The sequence below is a fragment of the Carcharhinus amblyrhynchos genome, unplaced genomic scaffold (assembly GCF_965287045.1).
Source record: "Carcharhinus amblyrhynchos unplaced genomic scaffold, sCarAmb.v2.hapA scaffold_55, whole genome shotgun sequence".
Classification (NCBI taxonomy): domain Eukaryota; kingdom Metazoa; phylum Chordata; class Chondrichthyes; order Carcharhiniformes; family Carcharhinidae; genus Carcharhinus; species Carcharhinus amblyrhynchos.
In genome coordinates this window covers 547842-572407 of record NW_027649796.1, presented here as the reverse complement: position 1 = coordinate 572407, position 24566 = coordinate 547842, and the positions used below count along the sequence as shown (strand labels likewise).

General features: G+C 43.2%; 1 protein-coding gene across 1 annotated transcript in view; it reads left to right on the top strand.

Annotated features, from left to right (window-relative positions):
* Positions 1 to 24566, top strand: part of LOC145337644 (NACHT, LRR and PYD domains-containing protein 12-like) — a 264909-nt gene that overhangs the window by 166832 nt on the left and 73511 nt on the right. The gene's annotated exons all lie outside the window — the stretch shown is intronic.

Here is a 24566-nt window from a genome sequence, read left to right as displayed (position 1 = left end):
ACAGAAACACGGCACCATTTAGAACTCATGTAATATATGCACCAGTGGAAGTATAGGTAGGAAATTGTCTGCTTGAGTGGATAAAGCAATGGTGTGGAGAATGGTGGTTTTCAGATTGATTCATGTACTATAGCACAGTCCCACAAGGATCACATTATTAACCTGCCTTATTTTAACATATATGTTAACAGACTATTTAATAGGGCAGAAATTCAAAATGTGCGGCTATGGTAAATCGTGGAAGAGTTATAAAAAATTGAGGAGTGTAACATTTAACTTGAATATAAAAATGTATTTGTATTTGAGTGTGTGACCATGTGGCATGTGAAATAAAATTCAGGCGAGTATGGAATGATTTATTTGTTGCAAAGAAAGTAAATAGATCAAACAAAATTTGGGATTTGATTCCCCGGATGGTGCAAAAGCAGGTATATCATCCGTAAATATATATAAATGACTGATGGTTGGCATATTGACCAATCCATTTTGCTCAATAATGCAGAATGCTCCTTTTCATGAAGACGTGACTAATCTGATTAAAACAGCCGATTAAGTTGTTACATTAATTCAGTGTCACCACTGAACAGCAACAGAACATTTATACATTTTGTGAGTGATTAGATCTGCGTGCAAAGCTGAGTTTACTGTAACATTTAGCGTTAAATTCGGGATTAGAATTTGTGTGCAAGTGTCATAAAATTGAGGATTGTTCTTCATATTAATGTTCTGTAGGGCATGCGCTCCAGAATAAGAGACCTGGGTATTTAATAGGGAAACAGTGTAATAGTTAGTATATTTTCTCCATACACAGTAGAAGCATTCAGATGGCCCAGACAAGCAGGATAGATGAAAAACAGCGACAAACAGAAGTGATAATTCTGCCGGAAAGGTGGAGCTTTGTTATGGCGGCACCAGCTGATCTGGGGGGTGCCCTGGAGAGGAATTGCTAAGGCTCAGGGACAAATTATCTGTAGTGCAACAAGAATGTTGCAGTAAACAAATGTTTCGTTGCGCTAATTGGAAGATATATGGGATATTGGATTAACTCAATACTATTGCACATATCGGAAAGACAGTAGGGTTTGTGGAAGTGTCATGAATGGGAAAGGCCATGTCTCACTGTGAAAGCAAGTCTTTGGCTTTAGAACAATCTAACTATGAGCGAGGCTATGCAAGTAAACATCGGGCTTGAATTGGTGGCACTGAGTAAATGGCTAGTGGCATTTATCATCACGTAAGACGTCTGTGTATGCAATGTGGGGGCGGAAATGCGAGTTTAAAATTGGAAGCAGAATTTGCAGTCAGATTGTTTTTATTTATTTTAAACTTACAGATTGCCCATTCTTCAGGAATGGCCGGCACTCAAATTTGTTGCAAACAATAGCTTTAAATTAAGGGGTGGTAGTTATAGGATGGATGTCAGGGGTAGGTTCTTTACCCAGAGGGTGGTGAGGGACTGGAATGCCCTGCCTGCTGCAGTTGTAGATGTGCCTAGTTTGGGGGCGTTTAAGAGATCCGTGGATAGGTTTATGGATGGAAAGGGTTTGGTTTAGGTTAGAGGGTCATTGTTTTTTAACTGGTCGGTGCAACATCGTGGGCCGAAGGGCCTGTTCTGCGCTGTAATGTTCTATGTTCTATGTTCTAACACTAACGAGAATGTTTTGAATATTCCGGACATTGAATGGAGAAATTTTCTGCTCAGTTATCACGGCTGTTAAATCGATATTCTGATCACGTTTTGCCATTGCTTAGGGCAAGAGATGTTCATTGGATGTTGTCAATGTCCAGGTAAAAATTAACTTTGTGGTTTACGATTACATCAATGAGGAGAAACGTGCTTATGGAAACAGAATGGGGAGATTACGGGAGGTCCCCAGGGAGTGGAGGACACGACATCATAATTCTGGAGCAGAAGCAAAGCCGTTGTAACTATTTTTGAGGATGAGTATGCAGAAAACACTCAGAGCATGCGAGAGCCAGAAAATGAGCAAGATTATGATGGGAAGGGATGATATGGTGTTTAAGCGGGATATGGACTGTCGTCAGTGCGAGGAAAACGACTTACTACATTCTTCCTTTGTTCAAAACTACAGAGGAAAATGTTTAGACATAGAGATCAACGGTAAGGTCAGAATGAGAAGAGATGGACACTGACTGGAGGGGTTTAGGATGATGTTCTACGTAACATGAGAATAATATGAGAAATTGCATCATGTTAAAAGATATTGGATCAGAAAGCGAGGTGGAGTTTGTTTTGCAAGTTCCACACAGTGAATGGAATATTATTAAAATCTCGGGCAATTTTCTGTCAATGAGTTTTTAAAAAACTAGCTAACATCAGAGATAGAGATAGACCAGCATCGACCGTATTTCTGTTCTCCAATGATGTATTTCTTATTTTCCTTCTGATCAGGTGTAAGGAGCAGTGTACTCAGCCATTTTATCGTACTATCTGAAAGGGGAAATCTGATTTTCCTCTTTTTCAGTTGCCACATTCTTCCCCTTTAGAATCGACCTGTGAAACGCGGCTTGGAGGAAGTCGCATTTCTCCTCCCAGTTTTCCGACAGGGTGGACTTGGAGCTGTCTGATGCTCTCCAATATCGGCTGAAATGAGATGAAGTTGTTCAATTTTGAGGTCAGTCTTTCTGCTCCGGTGCTTTCAAAGTGTTCTGTCTCTCGGGTAGGGAGACAGCAGCGCCCAGGCAGTGACTGAACTATGCACTGCTGTAAGTAGGACATCCTCTCTGTTCCGCCTGTGCTCCTTCCCTGTGGTTCCTCCCCAATCGGACAAACTTCGGATCTTTTTGTCTCCTCTCTCACGCTGAGTTTCCACTGGTACAGAAACCGAAACCACAGGGGTCTCGGGATGGGATGCCACATGGATATAGGTCTACCCTCGTAATAGAAAAATGTGAGCAGCTGTGGAAGAATGATTGTTTCTTTTTAAACAATGGAGATCTGTAGTGCTGGAACTTCTGCTGCTTACAGTATGTATGACCTCAGTGAAAAAGTGGGTGGTCTGATTAGTAAATTTAAGTATGACACCGAGTTTGGTGGAACCTGGGATTGTGAAAGGATACAACAGGATATAGATAAATTGGAGAATTGGTACAGGAATGGCAGATGGAGACTAATCTCGACTAGTGTGAGGTGATGCATTTTGGAGGATCAAATTTTGGTGTGAATTGTGCTGGAGGTAGCCAAACACTTAGGAACATCAACATACAGAAGGATCTGAGTGCGCAAGTCCAAAGATCCCTAAAAATGGCAGCATGGGGGGCCAAAGTGGCTAAGAAGCTGGCATGCTTGTCTTCATCGGCCGAGGCATTGAGTACAAGAGTTGTGAAATCATGTTGCAACTCTATAAAACCTTTGTTAGGTCGCGTTTAGACTATTGTGCGCAGTTCTGATCACGAGACCAACAGAAAGATGTGAAGGTTATAGAGACAGTGCAAAAGAGGTTCACCAACATGTTGCCTGGTCTCGAGGTGTTGACTCTGAGGAGAGTTGGAATAAATTAGATTTTTTTTCACGCAGAGAGTGGTGGGTATCTGGAACAAGCTGCCAGAGGATGTGATGGAAGCAGTTACATTAGCAACATTTAAGAGGCATCTGCATGGGTACATGAATAGAGAAAGATTAGAGGGATATGAACTGAGTAAGGGCAGAAGGGTTTTTTTTTCAGGTTAGTTAGGGTTTGATGATCAGGACAGGCTTGAATATTCATAGGGCCAGTAGTGAGAAATTCTTCTAGGTGGCCTGATTAATTTAAAGACTTAATCTTGTCATGAAACATTTAATTTCACAAAGGCAAAAAAAGTCAATAAAATTCTTCAATTAAACTAATTTTTATAAAACATTGAAATGTTTGAATCTAAACCATTAAAAATTGGAAATATTCAGACAAACATGCAATTAGGACAAGACACATATCTTTTGGCTGAAAGGAAGATCTATAAGGCATTCTCAAAAGTCCTCAGATTTCATGCCAGGAGCTGAATGGTTAACCTTTTTATTATCAGATTATTCAGCCCAATCGTAATTAACAACATTTTCATTAATTCTCTGTTCTGTCAATCTAAGTATAGCATGTCATAGAAACCCTACAGTGCAGAAAGAGGCCATTCGGTCCATTGAGTCTGCACAATCCCACCCAGGCTCTATCCCCATAACCCTACATATTTACCCACTAATCCCTCCAACCTAAACATCCCTGGACACTAAGGGGCAATTTTAGCATGGCCAATCAACCTAACCCGCACATCTTTGGACTGTGGGAGGAAACTGGAGCACCCGGAGGAAACCCACGCAGACATAGGGGGAATGTGCAAACTCCACACAGACAGTGACCAGAGCTGGGATTCGAAGCCAAGTCCCTGGAGTTGTGAAGCAGCAGTGCTAACCACTGTGCTACCGTGCCGCCCCGTTTGACATTGTCAAATATTGATCTGCCATCCGTCTGTTTTTTTTTCTGGAAATGCCCCCCCCACCAAAAAAAATGGCTTCTTATGATTCCACATTTCTTTAACCAGTTTAAACCGGTACTAGTAGCAAATGAAGGTGCCTTTACCTTCTGGAATTATCCCCCGAATCGGATATGCATGGGTAATTTGTTCCATAATTTCTGTCTGATTGTTGCTGGTGTCTTTCATGAATACATCTTTCATTTCCTGGCATGTCATAAGTTAATTTCTTAGATATGTTATTAATATGCTACTTTAATCTTTTGTACTATTCTCAAACCATATATTTAAACACCAACTGCTAATTATCCTCATGTTGGGTATTTAGAATTAATCAGAATTCTCAACTGCAGATCCCGTTCCTGTGGTCTGATTCTCTTTGTTCTTTGTATTTAGCATCATTGGTGATTAAAGTCGGGGGGATGGACATTGCATTGCACAGAATCTAAACACTAGAGCCCAATCATGGATGGATTCAGATGCTGGGTTTATTACATAATTGTATCATCTTAATCCTATTAATCATCATCTTAATAGGATACTTTACCGCAGTCTGGAATTGATTTCTGAATCTGGATTGTGTAACGCCATAAATAAATGTGTTTGTGCAGCAACTTAAGTTAATGAGTATATATCCAACTTGTTGAAGCGTGTATTCAGAATGACTGTAGTCTCTATGATCTGTTCCTGTAATGTTGTAGTACACAAATTCTACTACATATGTCAGCCACAGGAGTAGGAAGCTACCAGATATAGTAAATAATAAGATTGCAGACTTCCTTCTGCTCTCCATCTCTGGGTCACCCTCACATTCTCCCTTATTCTGACCTCTCAGTCTCTTCCGGACTCGACTGGCCACGAAAATGTGTCTGACTGTCAGAATGTTGAGTAGTAAAATTATAACGAATGGCAGTAGTGGAGTGAAAGCTGTAACAAACCAATCAAATACCATCCATCCTATCTCCGTGTAATAATTTTGCTTCTCTATACAAAATGTCGGGACATCGTTGATTATAACTCCTGGCTCAACGGCAAAGTAGTGCGGGATATTTTTTATACAGACAAAAATGCAGGTTGTTGCTATGACCACAGATGCAGTTTTCTCGGTGCAATATTTTGTTCTTAACTTCTGACAAGAAATGGCCACAAAACGATCAAAGGTGAAAGTGACAGTGAACCAAACAGAACCTTCTACTGCTATACGACTCAGGACAAGATTGACACCACAGGATGCGGGGAAAATGAGGAAATATCCTGGAAAATAATAATAACTGATCCGCCAAATAATGACATATGTGACAATGACAAGGAGATCCGCTATCGCCATGGCCAGCAAGTAGCGAGTGGTGCAAATGGAGAGTCCGCACTTTCCTCGGGACAAGATCGCAATCGCCACTAAATTCACTGTAAGAGAGGGAATGAGAAAGAGTGTGTCAATTTATCATTTAAAGCTATGTGCTTACGAGTCCGGCCTGAAAATTGAAGATTTAAGAAAGCAAGACAGAATGTTTGTTGACTGGTCAGATGTTTATCATTTAAAACATCTCCCATACCCGCTTCCCGTTATACTGTGGCAGGCTGATCTATACCGTGTTGACAAATGTTGTGTCACCTTCACACAGCTCCCAGGATGTTGATTGATATGTTAAATGTTGTGGAGTATTTAATCCTATGATTTCTATAGTTTCACATTTTCAGAATGGCCATCCCACTTTTCAAAAGCATCTAACAGCCGACAGGAGACATTGACAGTTTGTGGGTGAGTGGAATACATTTACAGAACTGCCTGTGGAGAAAGGAAAGATGATTTTATCTACTGCACTGTACAATCTGACACCGGTTAGGTTATCAGTCACCTCCAAGCAAAATCTGCCACATCTTGGTTTTAGGCACATTGATTAAGAACATTACACCGAGGCTAATTGACAGAACCAATCAGTATCCCTTCCGAAACAGTCAATCCGGCAACACAACACAATTCATGGAGAAACAGAAACACCGACTTTCTGGGAAAATAAGCAATCACTCAAACTGCGGTGTCGGAACGAAAAATAAATCTGTTGGAATTGTGATAAAATAGGAAAATGCTAAAAGATGGTGGAATATCTCCCAGCCAGTCCGCCACTGAAATTATAGCGGGCGGTTTGCAGAGAATGTGAAACGCCATTGACTGTCGGGTGGGGATTTTCGGCTTTTAGACTCGGGTGGCCAGAGAAGTCCACCCATCATCTTACAAGATACAGCGTGCCTGGCATTGAAACTCAGCTACCGTGAAGTACTCTGGCCTCTCCCCAGAGCTTCAATATTTTTAATACTCATGTCAATGCTAAATCCAAGGAACAGTGAGATCCTGGTTTAAATAAAAACCAGGATAAATGCATGTGAAGATGGGAATGCGTAGGGGGCATTGAATAACAAACTGGATGAGGTTGCAGGAAGGGCACAACCAAATGCAAAGGACAGGAATCAGTTCTCTTGGTTAAGGTGACAGTAGAATATCAAATTGAGAAGGAAGCCTGGTTATCTGTAATAGAGTGTGATGATGGAGAATTGTGGGTACATCCCTCCAGTGTGACCCAGAATTTCACCCGTTCCCCATTTGGGTTCTCCTCCCGTGAATACCAGTGAACGTCTCGTGTGGCATGCTGACCCAATGATTGGCACTGCTGTCTCACAGCGACAGGGACCCAAATTCAATTTAAGGTGGAGGTGACTGTGTGTGTGTGTGGAGTCTGGACATTCTCCAGGTGCCTGCATGGGCTTCCTCCGGATGCTGCTTTTCCCTCACACAGTGCCAGGGTCTGCAGTGCAGGTGGATTGGCTATGCTGAAATATTGCCGCAAAATGTCTCATGAAGTGTGAGTTAGCGGGGTAAATGCAGGGACATTATGGGAGTAGTGTGTAGACTGGGCCTGGGTGGGATGCTCTGCGCAGATTCGATCGGTAGCTTGGGCCCCTTCTGCACTGTTGCCTTTGGTCAATATCGCCTTGTTCCTACTTGACATACAAATGGTGGCTGAGGGGTCAGAACAGATTGCATAAATATCTCAAATGACATTTTATCCATTTCAAAGAGCCTATTTCAAATTAAAGGAAAAATAGTTCCAAATCAATTGTCTGCATCTGTTGCTCCCCACATCCCCTCCCCGCCCCATTTATTCAAGAGACTCCATGGTAAACAGTGAGTAAAGTTATTGTATTGGGAGGTGGAGAAACTCAACACTGAGGCTCTTCCAACGATCAACTGGGGATACCTACTTCTGGGGGGATGTAAGTAACAGAGAGTATTTAAAATCTCCTGTACTTTCAGTGTAGGAAGTCTGACTGTGTTTACCCCAGTCCAACGCCGGCATCCCCACATCATGACTTTCAGTGCGGTGTCAGCGGACTTTCAGTTTAATTGGTATCTGTCATGATCGCTGGCAGCGAAAATCATTAGAAAGGCAGGTTTTAAGGCGGTTTCCGGGATGTAGAATCACAGGATCCCTACAGTGCAGAAGGAGGCCGTTCGGCCCATGGAGTCTGCACTCACAACAGTCCCATCCAAAACATATCCTCAGAACCGCACGGACTTCTGCTGCTGGTCACCCTGACATTAACAGAAACTTTTGCATGTTCAAATCACCTAACCGGCACATCTTTGGAATGTGGGAGGAACCCGGAGTACCTGCAGGAAATCCACGCAGACACGGGAAGGATGTACAAACTCTACACAGATAATCGCCCGAGGCCGGAATTGAACCCGGCTCCCTGGCGCTGTGAAGCAGCAGTGTTAAATACTGCATCACCATGGCGCGCAAATGAGGAGTTCAGTTTGGCGGCGGGATGGTTGATGGTGAAGGCAAGGTGATCATTATGACAATGTCACATTTGTCGACTCTGGAAATGAAATGGATCTCAAAATACAATCTTAGCACGGACGTGGTACCCTCTGTGGAAGGGAACCTTCTGCTGAGATGGCAATATTATTGTTTAAGAGCGTGTACATTGACAATTAGAACACAGCTGGAAAACTCAAAAAGTGGGCAGTGCCTTTCCGTCACTGAACTGGATGTTGGATCAAATGTCTCCCGGCAATCGGGCGGCTGAGGAAATCTATGGTGAGCAGCCAATCCCTGGAATAGAGGCAAATAAGTGGTTGGAAGCGTCAATGAGAGATCTTTATAAGACCCTTGTCAGGCCTCATTTGGAGTACTGTGCGCAGTTCTGGTCGCCTCACTATAGGAAAGACGTAGAAGCTATTGAAAGGGTACAGAGGAGATTTACAAGGATGTTGCCTGGATTGGGAGGCATGCCTTATGAAGTTAGGTTGAGGGAGCTGGGACTCTTCTCCCTGGAGAGACGAAGGTTGAGAGGCGACCTGATAGAAGTTTACAAAATGTTGAGAGGAATAGATAGGGTGGATTCTCAGAGGCTATTTCCCCGGGTTGAAATGGTTGCTACGAGAGGACACAGATTTAAGGTGCGGGGAGGAAAGTACAGAAGTGATGTTAGGGGTAAGTTTTTCACTCAGAGGGTGGTGAGTGAATGGAATCGGCTGCCATCAGTGGTGGTGGAGGTGAACTCGCTGGGGTCTTTTAAAAGACTTCTGGATGAGTATATGGGGTTTAATGGGATTGGGGGTTATAGATAGGTCTGTAGGTTGGTAGGTGTAGATGTGATCGGCGCAACTCGTGGGCCGAAGGGCCTGTTTGTGCTGTAGTGTTCTATATTCTATCTGGTGAAGGGGAAGGAAGGGCGAAACCTGGAACAAAAATGACAAAATACTCCAGTTCACGGAGAAAACAGACACATCACTGACACATCATCATAATATAGTGTAAGAGCTATGAACAGCTCCCAAACGGGTGAGAGCCAATAATTATATAAATATCCGACTCAACGGCCGCACAACTCATGCACGGAATGTCTCCCTTGATTACAGAACCATAGCCCTGAATTTCAATGTTTACAGTGGATTGTGAATGTATATTCTATAGGTCAGCATCTGCGCGCAAACAAAATAAGCACAAGGCACTGTTGTCAATCCAAGGGTCTATTATAAAAAAAAACTCGAGCTACAGCGGGAGTAATGTGACATTTCCTGATCCACCCTCAGTAAGTTTCTACCGTTATTGAATCTACTGTTAAGCATTACAACTAGAATGAGATATTCCCCTCCAATATAGTGACTCACCCTCATTGCAATACCGCAGTGATTGGTATAGGCAGCAATATCGGGTTGCTGCAGGTAGGTGTACCACACTGGTTCATATCTCATCCCATCAGTTATTCGTTGTCTGATATCTACAGTAATACATTGTTACTGGGATCAGACACTGCACGGTTATTACCGTGGGTCTCAGTATTTCATTGTCCTGGGGTCTATTGCTCTGCATTCCGGGTCCTGGGCAGCTCTCTCACCATAAAGCAGTGACAGTTACTCAAGGTCTAAATTTCTACAGCAGACACCAGCCCTGCGTTATGTTCAATCTTCCAAACGTCGCAATAACGTTGATCATAAAACTTGGTGATGCAATTCATATTCAACTAAGGATAGGACAATTTGTAAATGGCAGCGTTCGTTATTTTAACATATATACCGGCTGAGATACCTGCAGGAAAATGATCAGCATATAAATCTGCCAGTAACACATTAGGAACAGATCCCATGTCACCTGCACACAACTTCCAGAGTTATTATCACTTACCGGGAACACCAATGATAGCCATAATCGTGAAACATATTTTCATGATACTGTCCACAATGTCATGCATTTTCTTTGTTGCAGTGAGCGGTGTCGCTCGTCCTGTTCACAATCTTTCCGAACTCCGATCTCTATCACTGTATTCAGAGAGACTTTGATTTATAATCAGTGGGGGCAGCTCGGGAGAGAGAAGAGGTTGTCACGTCATTCTATTTGTTTTTTGTTTGTTTTAGATAATGAGCATGTTTCAGAAAGAGTGTCAAATCCCTCGAGTAAAATCCCATAACTAGCAGTGGGACTTCTCACTTTGTGTTAAGTAAATTATGTTAAAGATTAACTTTATTTTTTGTGCCCTTCATTGAAATATTGTCAACCCCGATTCTGAGATTTTATATTTATTTTTATATTGGTCATCACACAAAAAATACACATCGTACCAATCCTCTATATTCGAAATGTTAACGTGACTCTCGGTGGTGTTTCTGTTCCACTTCTCGATGTGACTGCCTTTTATAGCAGTGGGCATTCAATTCAGTAACGAGAGGGGACTATTTGTGATAGATGATTCAATAACGTCACATCAGGTTCTCCTCTGCTACACGTTGCATCGCTCTCCTCTCTGGATGGTTTGTGTGGACTCAGCAGGAATGTGACTGGCCTATAAAGCTCATACTGAACCAAGTGAACGCTATCTGCAGCGTTAAGCCCCAAACTCGACAGTGAGATGGGAGTATTCCGGTTTCGAGGCACACAAACTACTGAATGAGCCGCAAGGTGTAACAAAAGCCTCAATAATATATCAGAAAGAAAAATTTTAAAAAGTCAGAAAAGGACAGAGCATTTCAACTTAGCATTTCAATTGAAAATAATACATGCAATAGACAGTTCAAGTTTAAAAGAACATCCGTCCAACTGATTAAGAACGGAGAACATTTTGAAAACCTCAAAACAGTACAGGGCCTCCAACCGATAAAAATCCGCCAAATGAAGGGAATATCGCTTCCACTGGCTTCAGCCGCCCTTAAACAATACAGATCTGTTCACAACGCCTAGCATTTCATGATAAAATCCCTATTATCTATAAAGATTGCATTATCTGTGGAAAGGACAATTGTTACAACTACTGCAACCCGTGTAGGATATTCGAGAAGTACAAGACCCTGTAATTGCTCCCCACTGTCTGATCGATACAGCACTTTTAACACAGTACACAGCTCTGAGTGATACATACCATGGCAGACCCTGCAACGAAGTTCGGACTGAGACAGTTCGCTGAGGTTTAAGGCCAACGGGTATTTTCCCCAAATTCACAGGGTCTACCTGTGGAATACTACTTGTAATGTCTGACTCATCACTGAATCAAGGATCATCCTGTTCGCTGGAGGTGAAGGATCGCCCGAAAATTAGATGCACATACATTTGTGTTAATAATGTCTGGAGTTTAGGAGTTTGAACGACGAATGGAATGAAAACTGAATAACTCTGAAGGTGTTATACAATTAGGGCCGAAAAGCAATTTCTGTTGGTTGCTGAATGTAAAACCGTCTTAGTATAAGGAGATGGTCATTCCAAACGGAAATAGAAAACAAGATACTAAGTTGCTTGATTTTAATCATTGTATTTCTCAACCCGAATGAATATGAATGATGAATTAGTCTGGCGCATTGAAGGTTGTGCTCCCCGTTCCCATTCCCCCCCCCCCGACGTCATTTTGTTTTCCTCCTCAATGTTTGCTCCCTCCAACTATCAGACTGTGTCCTACAAGAATTCTACTGTTCGTACTGCTGATTTCTTCTTTTTTTGCCATTCAAGAACTATGATGAACGGATCTGTTGAGTCCTCTCAACAATGTTCCAATGGCTTCCGAAAACCTCCTGCTCTCTATCATATTGTTTAAACATTTCACCAGTTTGTCTCTGTCCTTCCAAATCCTGCAGCCATGGTAATGAATGTTACAATATTTGACCTATCCATCATTATCTGCTGTTATTCTCACTCTTTGTACATCTCGACAATTGCCCACGTCTCCCAGAACCTGTTTCTATTCGTATATAATTCGTGTTCTATAGTGGTGGTGGAGGCGAACTCGCTGGGGTCTTTTAAAAGACTTCTGGATGAGTATATGGGGTTTAATGAGATTGAGGGTTATAGATAGGTCTGTGGGTTGGTAGGTGATGTGGTCGGCGCAACTTGTGGGCCGAAGGGCCTGTTTGTGCTGTAGTGTTCTATGTTCTATGTTCTATGTATACGTAACTTAACGATGCCTGTCTGCCTGCGTGCTGGCAAATGCTGTAGAAAACATCCTCACTTTTCGAACAATTCACCATCCATTTCTTGTCCACGCAGATCCAATTGTTAACCTCACTCTTTACCGTGTTTCACAATTTAACATGTGCCACACCAATCCAGGTTTTACTTTCACTGTTTGCTTTACTTCACAAATTTTGTATGTCTCTTCCAAATTATTGTTGTTCCCCTCACTGCCTCCTGCAAAATATTATTTTCACTGTCTACAACATTTCACTAATCTCCCTGTTCCTACGTTAAAGCTGCTGAAAAATTGCCCACATTTGACTCAATTTTTGACCTCACATCAACTGCCAGTTTCTTCATTGTTTTTTCTCCAAGGCCTCCTGCTGTCCGTACTCCTTATACAATTTCACCAATATCTCTGTGTCCCACCAGAGACATACTTGCTGTCATTACATTTTCCAAAGTATCTGTATCTTTCCAATTAATGCTGCAATCTTCACTCTATAAATTTCACTTATCTGCCTTCCACCTACAAAATACGTCTGTGGTACTTACAAGGTTTCGGCTATGTGGGAATCCAAAATCACTGCGACCTAATGAATAAAAGAAAATGCGTGTATCAAAAAAAATTATGTTGTTATACTCACTGTTCGCTACTTTCCCCCAAACTGTCGGTTCTCTGATACATCCCACTGTTCTGTTCATTGTATACAGTGCTACAACAACCTGTGTTTGCTACCAAATTTTGCACCTCTCCTCCTCACAATTTACACTCTTCCTTGAATATTACTCTGTTCTTCCAAATTATGTTGTCAGCTCACATTTTATGAAATCAGAAAACAAAGAGTTCAGCACCATTCATGATTCTTCCGATGATGAAGCAACCCATAAAATAATATAGAAGTGCCAAAACATATAGAGACTTGGACTGGCAAGTTAACAGAGACAGTTGTGTCACACATGCCACATGCAACACACGTATAAAATTCGATCATCCAACCAGATCCTTTGATATTTAGTTCTGTTAGCAGCGATGAACCACTGGTTTCAACATCCGAGCAGTTGCAATTGACCAATGAATAAACTGGACTGGCCATACAAAGGTTTTGGATGCAGCAGCAGATGAAGAGCTGGTAATCCGAGTCATGGCGAGTAAATAATCTCCTGCACACAGGAAACTTGCACATCATTTATCAGGCACGCTGCATGGGACTGATCAAAATGTATCCCTTTGATTGGAAAACTATTAATGAACAATATTACAGGAGGTTAAAATGGCCAACGAGACATCAACCTAGACTCTTCCTGTATCTGCATGAGTTTCCTCCTGTTTCTCTGGCTTCATCCAACAGTCATACAGCTATGGGAGTCAGGAGGAGTAACTTCGAACATTCGTTGGTCAATGTGGATTGGGTGGGAGTGTGAAAGGGCAGACACGATGGAGCAAGCACCTCCTTCTGCCCTCATGGGATTCTATGAAAGAATTTGCTCTGTTGCGATCGATGTGGATGATGGTCCATATGTGCTCTGATGTAGCATCTCAAAGCTTTGATGAAATGGCACAGGAGAGTTCAATGATGGAAAGTTTACCAGGATGAAAGTTAGTGATTTTTGCAGATTAAGGAGGAGAATGCATGCGTCTGATGGGCGCTACTGAAATGAAACAATACTGTGCCGACAGAGGGAACTTCATTGAACGAACAAACAGCCAGGATGGCACAGGAACAGGCAGTTACATTTGGCTAACATGGAGATGCAACCTATGAGCTTGAGGGTTATTAGCTCCACGCTCTAACCATCTGAGCAAACAGGCCATCAGAATTCCAATCCTTAAGGTGAACCAGCACTCTCATATTCAATGCAGCATTAAGTGGATATTTCTACATTTTTGTTCGCTGACTGTTCCATTACTTCCAATCTCTGGGATTTACAAATTCAATGCTTCAGCTTTTTAGCCAGCTGTGAGAACAAATTACCAACAGAGCTGTCTAGTTGTTTACGTCTTCAGAAACCTGCTCAGCAACAGCTGTCTTTTCTTTTAGAGAACAGAAGGCCAGAAGACACAGGAGCAGAATTAGGCCAACTCAGCCCATCAAGTCTTCCCCGCCATTCAATAATGGCTGATATTGCTCTCATCCCCACTCTTCTGCCTTTTCCCCATAACCACTGATCCCCTTATTAATCAAGAACCCATCTATCTCTGTCTCCATGATGCTCAATGACTTGGCATCCAGAACAAAGAACAAAGAACAACACAGCACGGGAAACAGGCCCTTCGGCCCAACGAGCCCGCGCCGCCGTCCCATTGTCTCAGTGACCTATTCATGATTTTGGTCTACGACTAATGTGCGAGGATCAGGAAGGTCCAATATAGGGACAATTTGTTACCCAATCAATCAGCCTAAAAGCACATTTTTGGGATGTGGGAGGAAACCGGAGCACCCGGAGGAAACCCACGCAATCACAGGGAGAACGCGCAAACTCCCACAGACACAGGCCCAAATCCATGTGTCCGCACAGCAACAGAGATAGTCTCTGAGCTGTCATGTTGCCCTCGAGATGGTCCAGTGTAAGCACTCTAACGACATGAAGCAATAGGCAACTCCCGAAGCAACATCCAAGAGCAGCCCACTACAACCTGCCGCATGCATGCCCCTTGCTGGTCAACAAGGTGGACCTAAATCCCTGTGGAAACAAAAATTTCATTATTATACAGGCAAAGACTGTAACATCCCTAAGGTAATAAAAGAATCCCAAGCCTACAATGCTTAGTAAGGCCTGCTATATTCCCCTATATGTAGACCACTCATGTGGCTGTCTAAGTGACTCTTAAACAACCCTAGCGTGCCTGCTTCTACCACCTTACTCGGCAGTGCATTCCACACCCCCACTACCCTTTGCGTGAAAAACTGCCCTCTAATATTTGTCTTATACCTAGCCCCCCTCACCCTAAGCCCGTTTACAACGTGGAGTGGGTGGGTTTTCTTTGTAACAATCAAAACAAACTAATTAGAACCTTCTGTGACAAAGAGTTCCACAGATTCACCACTCTCTGGCTGAAGAAATGCCACCTCATCTCTGTTTAAAAAGATCGTCCTTTTAGCCTGAGGTTGTGTCGTCTGGTTCTATTTTTCCCCCTACTAGTGGAAGCATTCTCTCCTCTGCCACAAAGTTGAAAAAGCAATCTCAAACTGCTAGATTTCTCATCATCGAAAATCTGAGGCAATCACCTTTAAAATACATTTCATGGGATTTGGGTAGATTTCATCTGAACTGTATGATTTGCTCACCCACAATTCTGTTGAAAATATTTTTCAGCTAAAAAAAGCAAGATTTGTCCAGACATTTCAGGCACAATATTTTAAAATGTCTCTGTTTCCCAGGATTGATGTTTTCAAGCTTGTGGGACACGTTCGCAATTTGGAAATCAGGTGCTCAGTATTCAAAATTCATGGTCAGTGTTTCAACACAAAATTACCCAGAGACTGCTGAATATTAAATTTGGGACTTTTTCTGTGAACTGAAATTTATTCTCAAGTTCTGTCAATCTGCATCGTTTAACGGTTAGATCAGGTCATAAAGTATTGAAAGGCAGAGCAAATTACAGTTGAACTCCCCTCTATGCTGATGCATTATTTCTCTGTGACGATCATATAGTAGCTCCATTTCAAAGGCCGCGGTAATACAATGGCCATCTCACTGGCATATTAGCTTGTGTTTACTCTTTGGGTGAGAGTCTTCAAAACAAGATCGTCTCTGATTTGAAATTCGGTAAGGTTTTCAGTGAACACATTGTCTTCGTATGTTGCCTCCCAGTAGCTGTTCCTTCCGGAGCTTTGTTTCCTTTGTAGCCAAACAGGCCATCTAAAATGGCATTTTGTGAAGCACTCTGGGACAACTGGGCAAGAGACTAAACCAACAGGCTGCAGTTTAAAGACAGACAAACAGGCTGCAACCCTGATGAGTGAATACACAGGATATGGGCCATCTCCAGGATGAAAGAGACTTTCTGATCACACTGGGTTGTGTGCCAGACGTAAAGGCACCGTGAATCCTTATTTAGGAGGAAGGTATGTGACCTATGTGCCTACAACACCTACAGACATGGCCACTGGGGACACACCCAGAGATCGGTGTTGTAGCACCTGATTGGACTCTTATCGATCAGGGTGATCAAGTCCTGATTGATAATTGGCAATGGCCAAAAAGGGGCTTGAAACCAAACGGGGTATAAAGAGTCTTGCACAACCAGGAATCGCTCTCTCTCTCGGACCCCCACGAACGAGCTACAACGACGGAGAGCCACCACACCTGAGAAGGGAGGAAAGAAAGAAGATCAGAGCCAGGGTACCACACCAGACTAAACTTCTGATTCTCTTTCCAATTTCATTACAAGAATGTCGTATGACTCCCCCCCCCCAACTTTTTCCAAAAAAAACCAAAGAAATAAGTAAATGAATAATAAAGGCCCAATAGTGTCATACGAAGGGTTGGTTGGCAATCAGTGTTTAATGGGGTTGAGTGGGGTGAGGAATTTGCAGAACGTGAAAATAAAATGTCAATTGGGTGATGCGTGGAGTGGACGGATAAAGCTATTTACAATCTGGACTGTGATGTCCTGATTCTTCCTTAGTGAAGAGAACTTATGTGGGCAGGCTTTGGCTGCCAGGTACCATCCCTGGTAGTGAGCGCTGGGTCAAATGGTTCTGGGAGTCCTGGTACCAGGGGTGCCGTAGGGGGTAAGGTTTGCGGGTTCCCCATCCTCTTCGTCGGGGTGCCCGGGCCGTGGTTTTATTCCTGAAGCTCTGTAAATTGGAGCGGGGACCGTGGGTGTATCTGTTGGTCCTGGGGATACTGGGTGGGGGTTGTAGCTGCTTGTCGGGCCGGTCCTGCGAGGGACAGGGGTTGGGGTCCATCGTCAGAACCTCTGAGATGGTCGTGTGGGGTAGTTGGGTGGTGCCCTACAGTCCCGGGCAAAATGGTTGGGTTGCCCACAGGTGTAACACTGTACTTGTGGACGTGGGCCTCTGGGCTCAGCTCTATATCGTTCTCGGTGTCGGGGGTTGGGCCTATGTTCTGTGTGGCCTTGTGGTCCCCTGTGTCGGCGATCAGCAGGGTTGTATAGGTGTGCAGGGTTTGCTGGTCCTCTGAAATTTGGTGCCCTACAATCTCGGGCAAAGTGTCCCGACTGTCCACAATTAAAACATGTCCCTCTATCTCTCCCTGGGGCTGCTGTGTAAGGTAGACGTGTACCTCTCTGGTATTGGTGATTCCCTCTACCTTTGTTTCTCCATACTGGACCCTGACGAGCCCTCATCGGAAGCATTTTTGCCTCCTTTTCTGACTGTGACGTTTGGGCTCCCAGAACTTCCTGTTCCCAGATTCGAGCTAAGCGTCGGAGAACCCACGCTTCATTGTGTGTGGTTTCTGCAGGGTCAAAATTAGCACAGGCTTTCTTACCTTCCTCTGTAGCATGCGACACTAATGTCCTAGCCCATTTGGATGAATCAGCTTCATTTAATCTCGTCCGATCTAATTCCCCGTATACTCCTGTGAAGTGGATCCACAAACGACTGGCAAAGGCAGTGGGATGTTCCCCTTTCCTCTGTCTGCATTTATTTAACCCATCGACAGGATCCCCTTTATTAAATCCTATCGCAGTCAATATCGCTTCCTTAATTTCGTTTAATGTTCCTTCCCCAACATTTTGAGGGGCTGGCAGGGCAGACCGTACAGACTTGTTTAAGCACATGACTATCACCTTCACCTCCTCTCTCTCATCCAGCCCATGCATTATCTTTTGCTGCATAACATCCTCAAAGAAACTGTACGGGTCAGCCGATGGCTCAAAAGTTGTGATTTTATTTGCAATCTCAGCCAATTGTGCCACTGTAAATGGAGTCGTGTATGTAACAGCTGGGTCCTGACCCCCTCCTGTCCGACGTTCAGTCGTCACAGGGTACATCGGTACTGGAGGTAAATCTGGGGGTGCAGTGGGTATGACCTCCCCTGGGAAAGATGGTGGTGGACCCCAACCCTCGGTTTGCATAACATAAAGTCTAGCATTCTCCTTTAACTCTCCCCAGTCTGCACTCTCTATCCCCTTTTCCTCTTCTGTCCCGAAGGCACACATAAATCCATTTTGAACTGATAATAGGGATTCCAGCCTCGAGATTTCTCGTTGGCATTTGGAGTGGTCAGCAGTTGTCTGTCTCTGTTCTTTACTGGCTTGATGCAGAGCTTTTATAGCAGCCTGCAGATCAGTGCACTTAGCTTCCAATCGTGATACTGCCTGCTCAGCTTCGTCTCTGGCGAAGACAGCACGCTGGGCGTCTTGGTAGGCTCTCTCATACTGGGTTTGGAAATTGCCCAGATGTAATAAGTTTGCCTGGTTAGTTCGCCTTAATTCATCTATCTGTCTGTCCTTTTCGGCTTTTATCTGTTCTATCCTCTCCTGCTGCTGTTCCTTTAGTCTCTTGATCTCCTCCTCCTTTTCCACCTGTGCCTGTTTTGGTTCCTCCAGTGCCTTACGTATCTCTCTGTCCTTTTCGGCTTTTATCTCCTCCAATTCCTTACGAACTGTGTTTAACTCCTTTTCTGTACCTAGCAGCTGTCCGAAGCAGCTCACAATAGCAATCTGTTTCTCATATTTGCTTGCCTGTTTTCCCTGAACTTTCCTTAGATCATCCCAATACTTCTGCCCTAGGGATCCCGGTCCCGTCTCAGTATTGGCACAAGATTCTGCCCATAGGGGCCACCCTTTCTTCTTAATATATTCCCTGATTTTTTTTTCCCATATGGGACACTTCTCTGCCATTCTATATTTAATGACAAGGGGTAGGGAGGCGATCGGACTGCGGGTACGGCTTTATGCTATGTTCCGGTCCTAATCCCTCTGGGTTCTAATACAAACCTACAGAGTTTACCCTATCCTCCTTGTTAGTAACAATACATGCACAATAAACAATTTCCCGAAAGCAGTTATTTGTCCAATAAGGAGTTCACACCTGTTGGCTCCGAGTTTTAAATAACATTCAATATAAAGTCTGCGGGGTTCGATATCGAAGTAACAAAGTTACTTCTTATTGATGCCCACCCAGGGACGCCAAATGTTGTAAAAATCAAAATCAGCCTGTTTTAACCCTTATACGGTGGACAAATAACTTTGAGTAGACGTCTTATTAGTACAAACAATATTTAATTAAACCCACACAATCAATAATCACCCACCCGACCAACAATAAATTATCTTACAGAAATGCTAGAATTCAAGTACAATACAAGACCTTGACTTAACTTTGTGTGAATGACAAATACCCAAACAGATACTGGCCTTTATCTGTGTACTGGTCTTGGTAGTTGTCTGTGTAGTTTGGTCCTTTGCTCTGGTCTGGCATTCTGGCTGTAGTCTTTCTTCCTTCCTTCTCGGGTGTGGTGGCTCTCCTCTTGCTGGCGATGTTCACCATTGTTGTAGCTCGTTCGTGGGATCAGAGAGAGAGAGCGATTCCTGGTTGTGCAAGACTCTTTATACCCCGTTTGGTTTCAAGCCCCTTTTTGGCCATTGCCAATAATCAATCAGGACTTGATCACCCTGATCGATAAGAGTCCAATCAGGTGCTACAACACCGATCTCTGGGTGTGTCCCCAGCGGCCATGTCTGTAGGTGTTGTAGGCACATAGGTCACATACCTTCCTCCTAAATAAGGATTCACGGTGCCTTTACGTCTGGCACACAACCCAGTGTGATCAGAAAGTCTCTTTCATCCTGGAGATGGCCCATATCCTGTGTATTCACTCATCAGGGTTGCAGCCTGTTTGTCTGTCTTTAAACTGCAGCCTGTTGGTTTAGTCTCTTGCCCAGTTGTCCCAGAGTGCTTTACAAAATGCCATTTTAGATGGCCTGTTTGGCTACACCTTCCAGATGTGTTTCACTACTTGGTTGTCTAATAGGAGGCAGAGATTTGGTATCAATGTGTGCTATTCTGATTGGCGGTTGGTGACTAGTGGAGTGTCCCAGGGATCGGTGCTGGGGCCTCAGCTATTTACCATTTATATAGATGATCTGGAGGAGAGGGCTGAGTGTAGGGTGACGAAATTTGCTGATGACACAAAGATGAGTGGAAAAGCAAATTGTGCGGAGGGTGTGGAAAGTCTGCAGAGGGATTTGGAGAGGCTGAGCGAATGGGCGAGGACCTGGCAGATGGAGCACAATGTTAGCAAGTGTGAGGTTATCCACTTTGGCAGAAATAATAGTAGGAGAGGTTACTATTTAAAGGGTGAAAAGCTGCAGCTTGCTACGGTGCAGAGGGACGTGGGGGTCCTTGTGCATGAGTCGCAAAAACCCAGTCTGCAGGTGCAGCAGGTGATCAAGAAGGCGAATGGGATGCTGGCCTTTATAGCGAGGGGGATAGAATATATAAATAGATAGAATATATAGAAGATAGAATATATAAATATACAGGTCTTGCTGCAACTGTACAGGGCATTGGTGAGGCCGCAGCTGGAGTACTGTGTGCAGTTTTGGTCGCCACACTTGTGCAAGGATATTTTGGCCTTGGAGGGAGTGCAGAGGAGGTTCACTAGGCTGATAGCAAAGATGAGGGGGTTAGCCTGTGAGGAGAGATTAAATAGACTGGGTCTGTACTCATTGGAGTTTAGAAGGATGGGAGGGATCTTATAGAGTCATATAAGATAATGAAAGGGATGTATAGGGTAGAGGTAGAGAGGTTCTTCCTGCTCAGAAAGGACAGCAGGACTAGAGGGCACAGCCTCAAGATAAGGGGGGGCAGTTTAGAACGGAGTTGAGGAGGAACTTCTTCACTCAAAGGGTGGTGAATCTCTGGAATTCTCTGCCCGTTGAAGTGGTGGAAGCTACCTCGCTAAATATATTTAAGTCACGAGTAGATAGGTTTTTGACAGACAAGGGAATTAAGGGTTATGGGGAGAAAGCGGAAAGTGGAACTGTTCCACTTCAGATCAGCCATGATCTTATGGAATGGTGGGGCAGGCTCGAAGGGCTAGATGGCCTACTCCTGCTCCTATTTCTTATGTTCTTATCTTCACCGTCACCCACATTTTAGCGAGCAGTAGAGCCCGCTGGAGACTACAGCTCACAGCCATGTGAAGGATCAGAAGGACACACAGATGGAGAATGGAAGTAAATCATTATATTACTATTTGCTCTATCAGGGAATTTCATTCTGTTATGGGCAGTGATATTATTCCATATGCAAGCGTATACATTATTTTGAGAAGCAAATCCAAAGATTAGATATATTTCGTTAAAATTGGGATCCACACTGTAGCTCCTGATTTGCTGTACAAACACATGCATTTATACAGTGACACAAAGTTCAGTGAACAATGGAAACAGCTGCCGGCAGATCCCTTCTGTAAAATTCTGGAATTCGTTCAACAATCAGTAGAGCAAGTAAACGTGAATTGCTAAAAATTCCCTAACGATTTTCAATTTTAAATTGGGACAGGACATTTTGAAATGGGGTTAGAGAATGGACCAGAGTACTTGGCAACTGTAGCATTGCTGGGACAGGACTGCTGTGGTTTGGGATTACAACGTGGAGTGGGTGGGTTTTCTTTGTAACAATCAAAACAAACTAATTAGCTGTCACTGTGGCGCCATACCACAGGTAGGGCCAAACGGAATTTTGATTGTGTCAATTTGCTGCCAAATGTAGTTATGTAGTTATAATGGAAGGATTTCTGGAACTGTGGCAGAGCTGTGCTGTAAAAATAAACAGGTTGGTGGCATTAGTGAATCAGATGTTTTTTTTCCGGCAATGGTTTCATGGTTAGTAGTAGATTCTTGTTTCCAGATTGTTTTCTACTGCATTCAAATTCCCAAGAAAATTAGCTGAGTTTCAGGCTGGACAGTGTAGCATCTTGACCATTGGGCTATTGCCTCCCTCTGTTCAGATGCTTTGGTATATTTCATTGCTGCTCTGTATATCCACTTACACACGAAAGTGCTTTGTTGTACAACCAGTCGAATTTTCAATTTAATGATTACATTTGTCCCAGGAGTTTTTGTGCTTTCCACAACAAAGGAGAATGTGAAGTTTCAAGAAATTATATCCAAACTAAAGGAGGGATTGAGAGCAATGCAATGTCTTGAACATGCAACAAAATAACTGTCTACAAATTTCATTTTTATGCAGCATGTCCCCAGTTTCTCAGAGCGGTGCTGCTTCCAGCTGGGGGGAGTTGGATTTTCAAAAGCTGGAATGTGTGCTACAACCAATCTCTTCTTCCTGGAATGTGGATTCCAGTTGGCTGCTTTGTGCGTGGTATTTTTTCTCCCTTACCATTACGCAATGAGCTTGCTAATTAAGAAGCAAAAATTGAACTTCTTTCTTTGTATAATTATTGCTTGGATTTTGTCTCCACCTGATTTAACTTCTTCCCAATCTGATAGGGACTATTATAACTTGCTTTGAAGGGATGTCCTACCACTGGCAATAACACAAATACTTCATCCACACGGGCAAACGCCCAAGTTTTATACCTGTTATCACTTGGTTTTTCATTAGGTGCTGGGCCACCTTCAAATGTTGTGTAGCTGATTCACCCACTCTGTTTAATATTTCTCTTACTGCAGATGTATAATCCAACTGTGTCGCTGACGTCAGACCTGCCAGCTTTTCCTTCATTAATTGCAAAGTATCTCTTACTTCATGTCTGAATATCAACTCAAATGGAGTAAACTGAGTCGATGCATTTTGCAGCATCTCCAATAGCAAATAGAATAAAGAGGATACCTTTATCCCAATCATTTTGGTCATCAGGGCAATAAATCCTCAACATGGTCTTTAAGATCTGATGCTACATTTCAAACTGGGATTCAGGATGGTACACACATGTGGTAGAGTGTCTGATGCCGAACCTATCCATGACCTCCTTAAATAATTTGGCAATAAAATTGGACCCATGGTCTAACTAAATCTGGTAATCCATAACGGATAAATAAAGCAAGCAACTCCTCCACAGTCCTTTGTGCCTTAATATTCTGGAAAGAAATTGCCTCTGAAAACCTTGTGAACACAGCCCTTATTGTTAGCAAATACTGGCTACCACTTTTGGTTTTAGGGAGGGACCTACACAATCAATTATCAACCGAGGGATTTGGCATCAAGGGCATCGCTTGTGTCACTACCTGGGGCTTTGTTACCATCTGACATGAATCAGAACCACATCTTTATGTAATCCAGGCCAATAACAGTGCTTCTGTACCTTAGCCTGAGTCTTCCTAGATGATCTCCTTCAGGTAATTTGTATGCTACCCACAATATTTCCTGTCCATATTCTACAGTCAACACAATCTTGTGAACTTCCTCCTGGTTCTCATCTGCAGTAACCTTCCAAGTTGTCCATTTCCCCCTTTGTATTTTATCCTTAAGGTAACAGCATTCTGGAATGCACTCTAATTCCTTTTCCCTATGGGCTTCATGATATAAATCATTTACTGCCTCATCTTTCTGCTGCACCTCCATTAATCATAAAGAACTAAACACCTTTGCCTGATCCTCTACCTGCTTAGGTTTTTCCTTTACCATCTCATCAAACAGACTGTCAGCTACCTGGGCCTCAACTCCTTCATATTTCTCTCTCGCTCTCCCTTCCCGTTTTAACTAATGGCTTTGGGATCTTGTCACGACAGAATCTGAACAAATTCCAGGGTATATTTCTTTTAACTCATTTCCCTGATTTTACTCTGGTTTTTCCACTCCCACCTGTGATCCATCTATATTGTTTCCAGGAATAAACTGTGTTGTGTAACTAAGTTTTCCATCAGTCCCACTGTCCCTTCACCGGCTTTGATTGGACTTTCTAATCTTATCTTACACAGGGGGACACTACTCCTCTCACCATTTATTCCACACATTACCACACTCTCGGTCAATGTTTCAGAAGGAGCGCAAATATTTTCTCTTACTATTAAAGACATACTAACACCCTTATCTCAATATTTGAACTTCTTTTTTGAACCCTTGCTCGACCCACGTAATATTTACCCACACAGGTGAAATCTTTGAAAAGATCGGGCGCTCCCTTATTCTGCAGCCCAAGCCTAGGTTTGCACTGCTTTTCAGCTCCTCAGCTTTTCTCAAGGCTATCTTCACTATTTTTTTCTCTAAAAATATACTT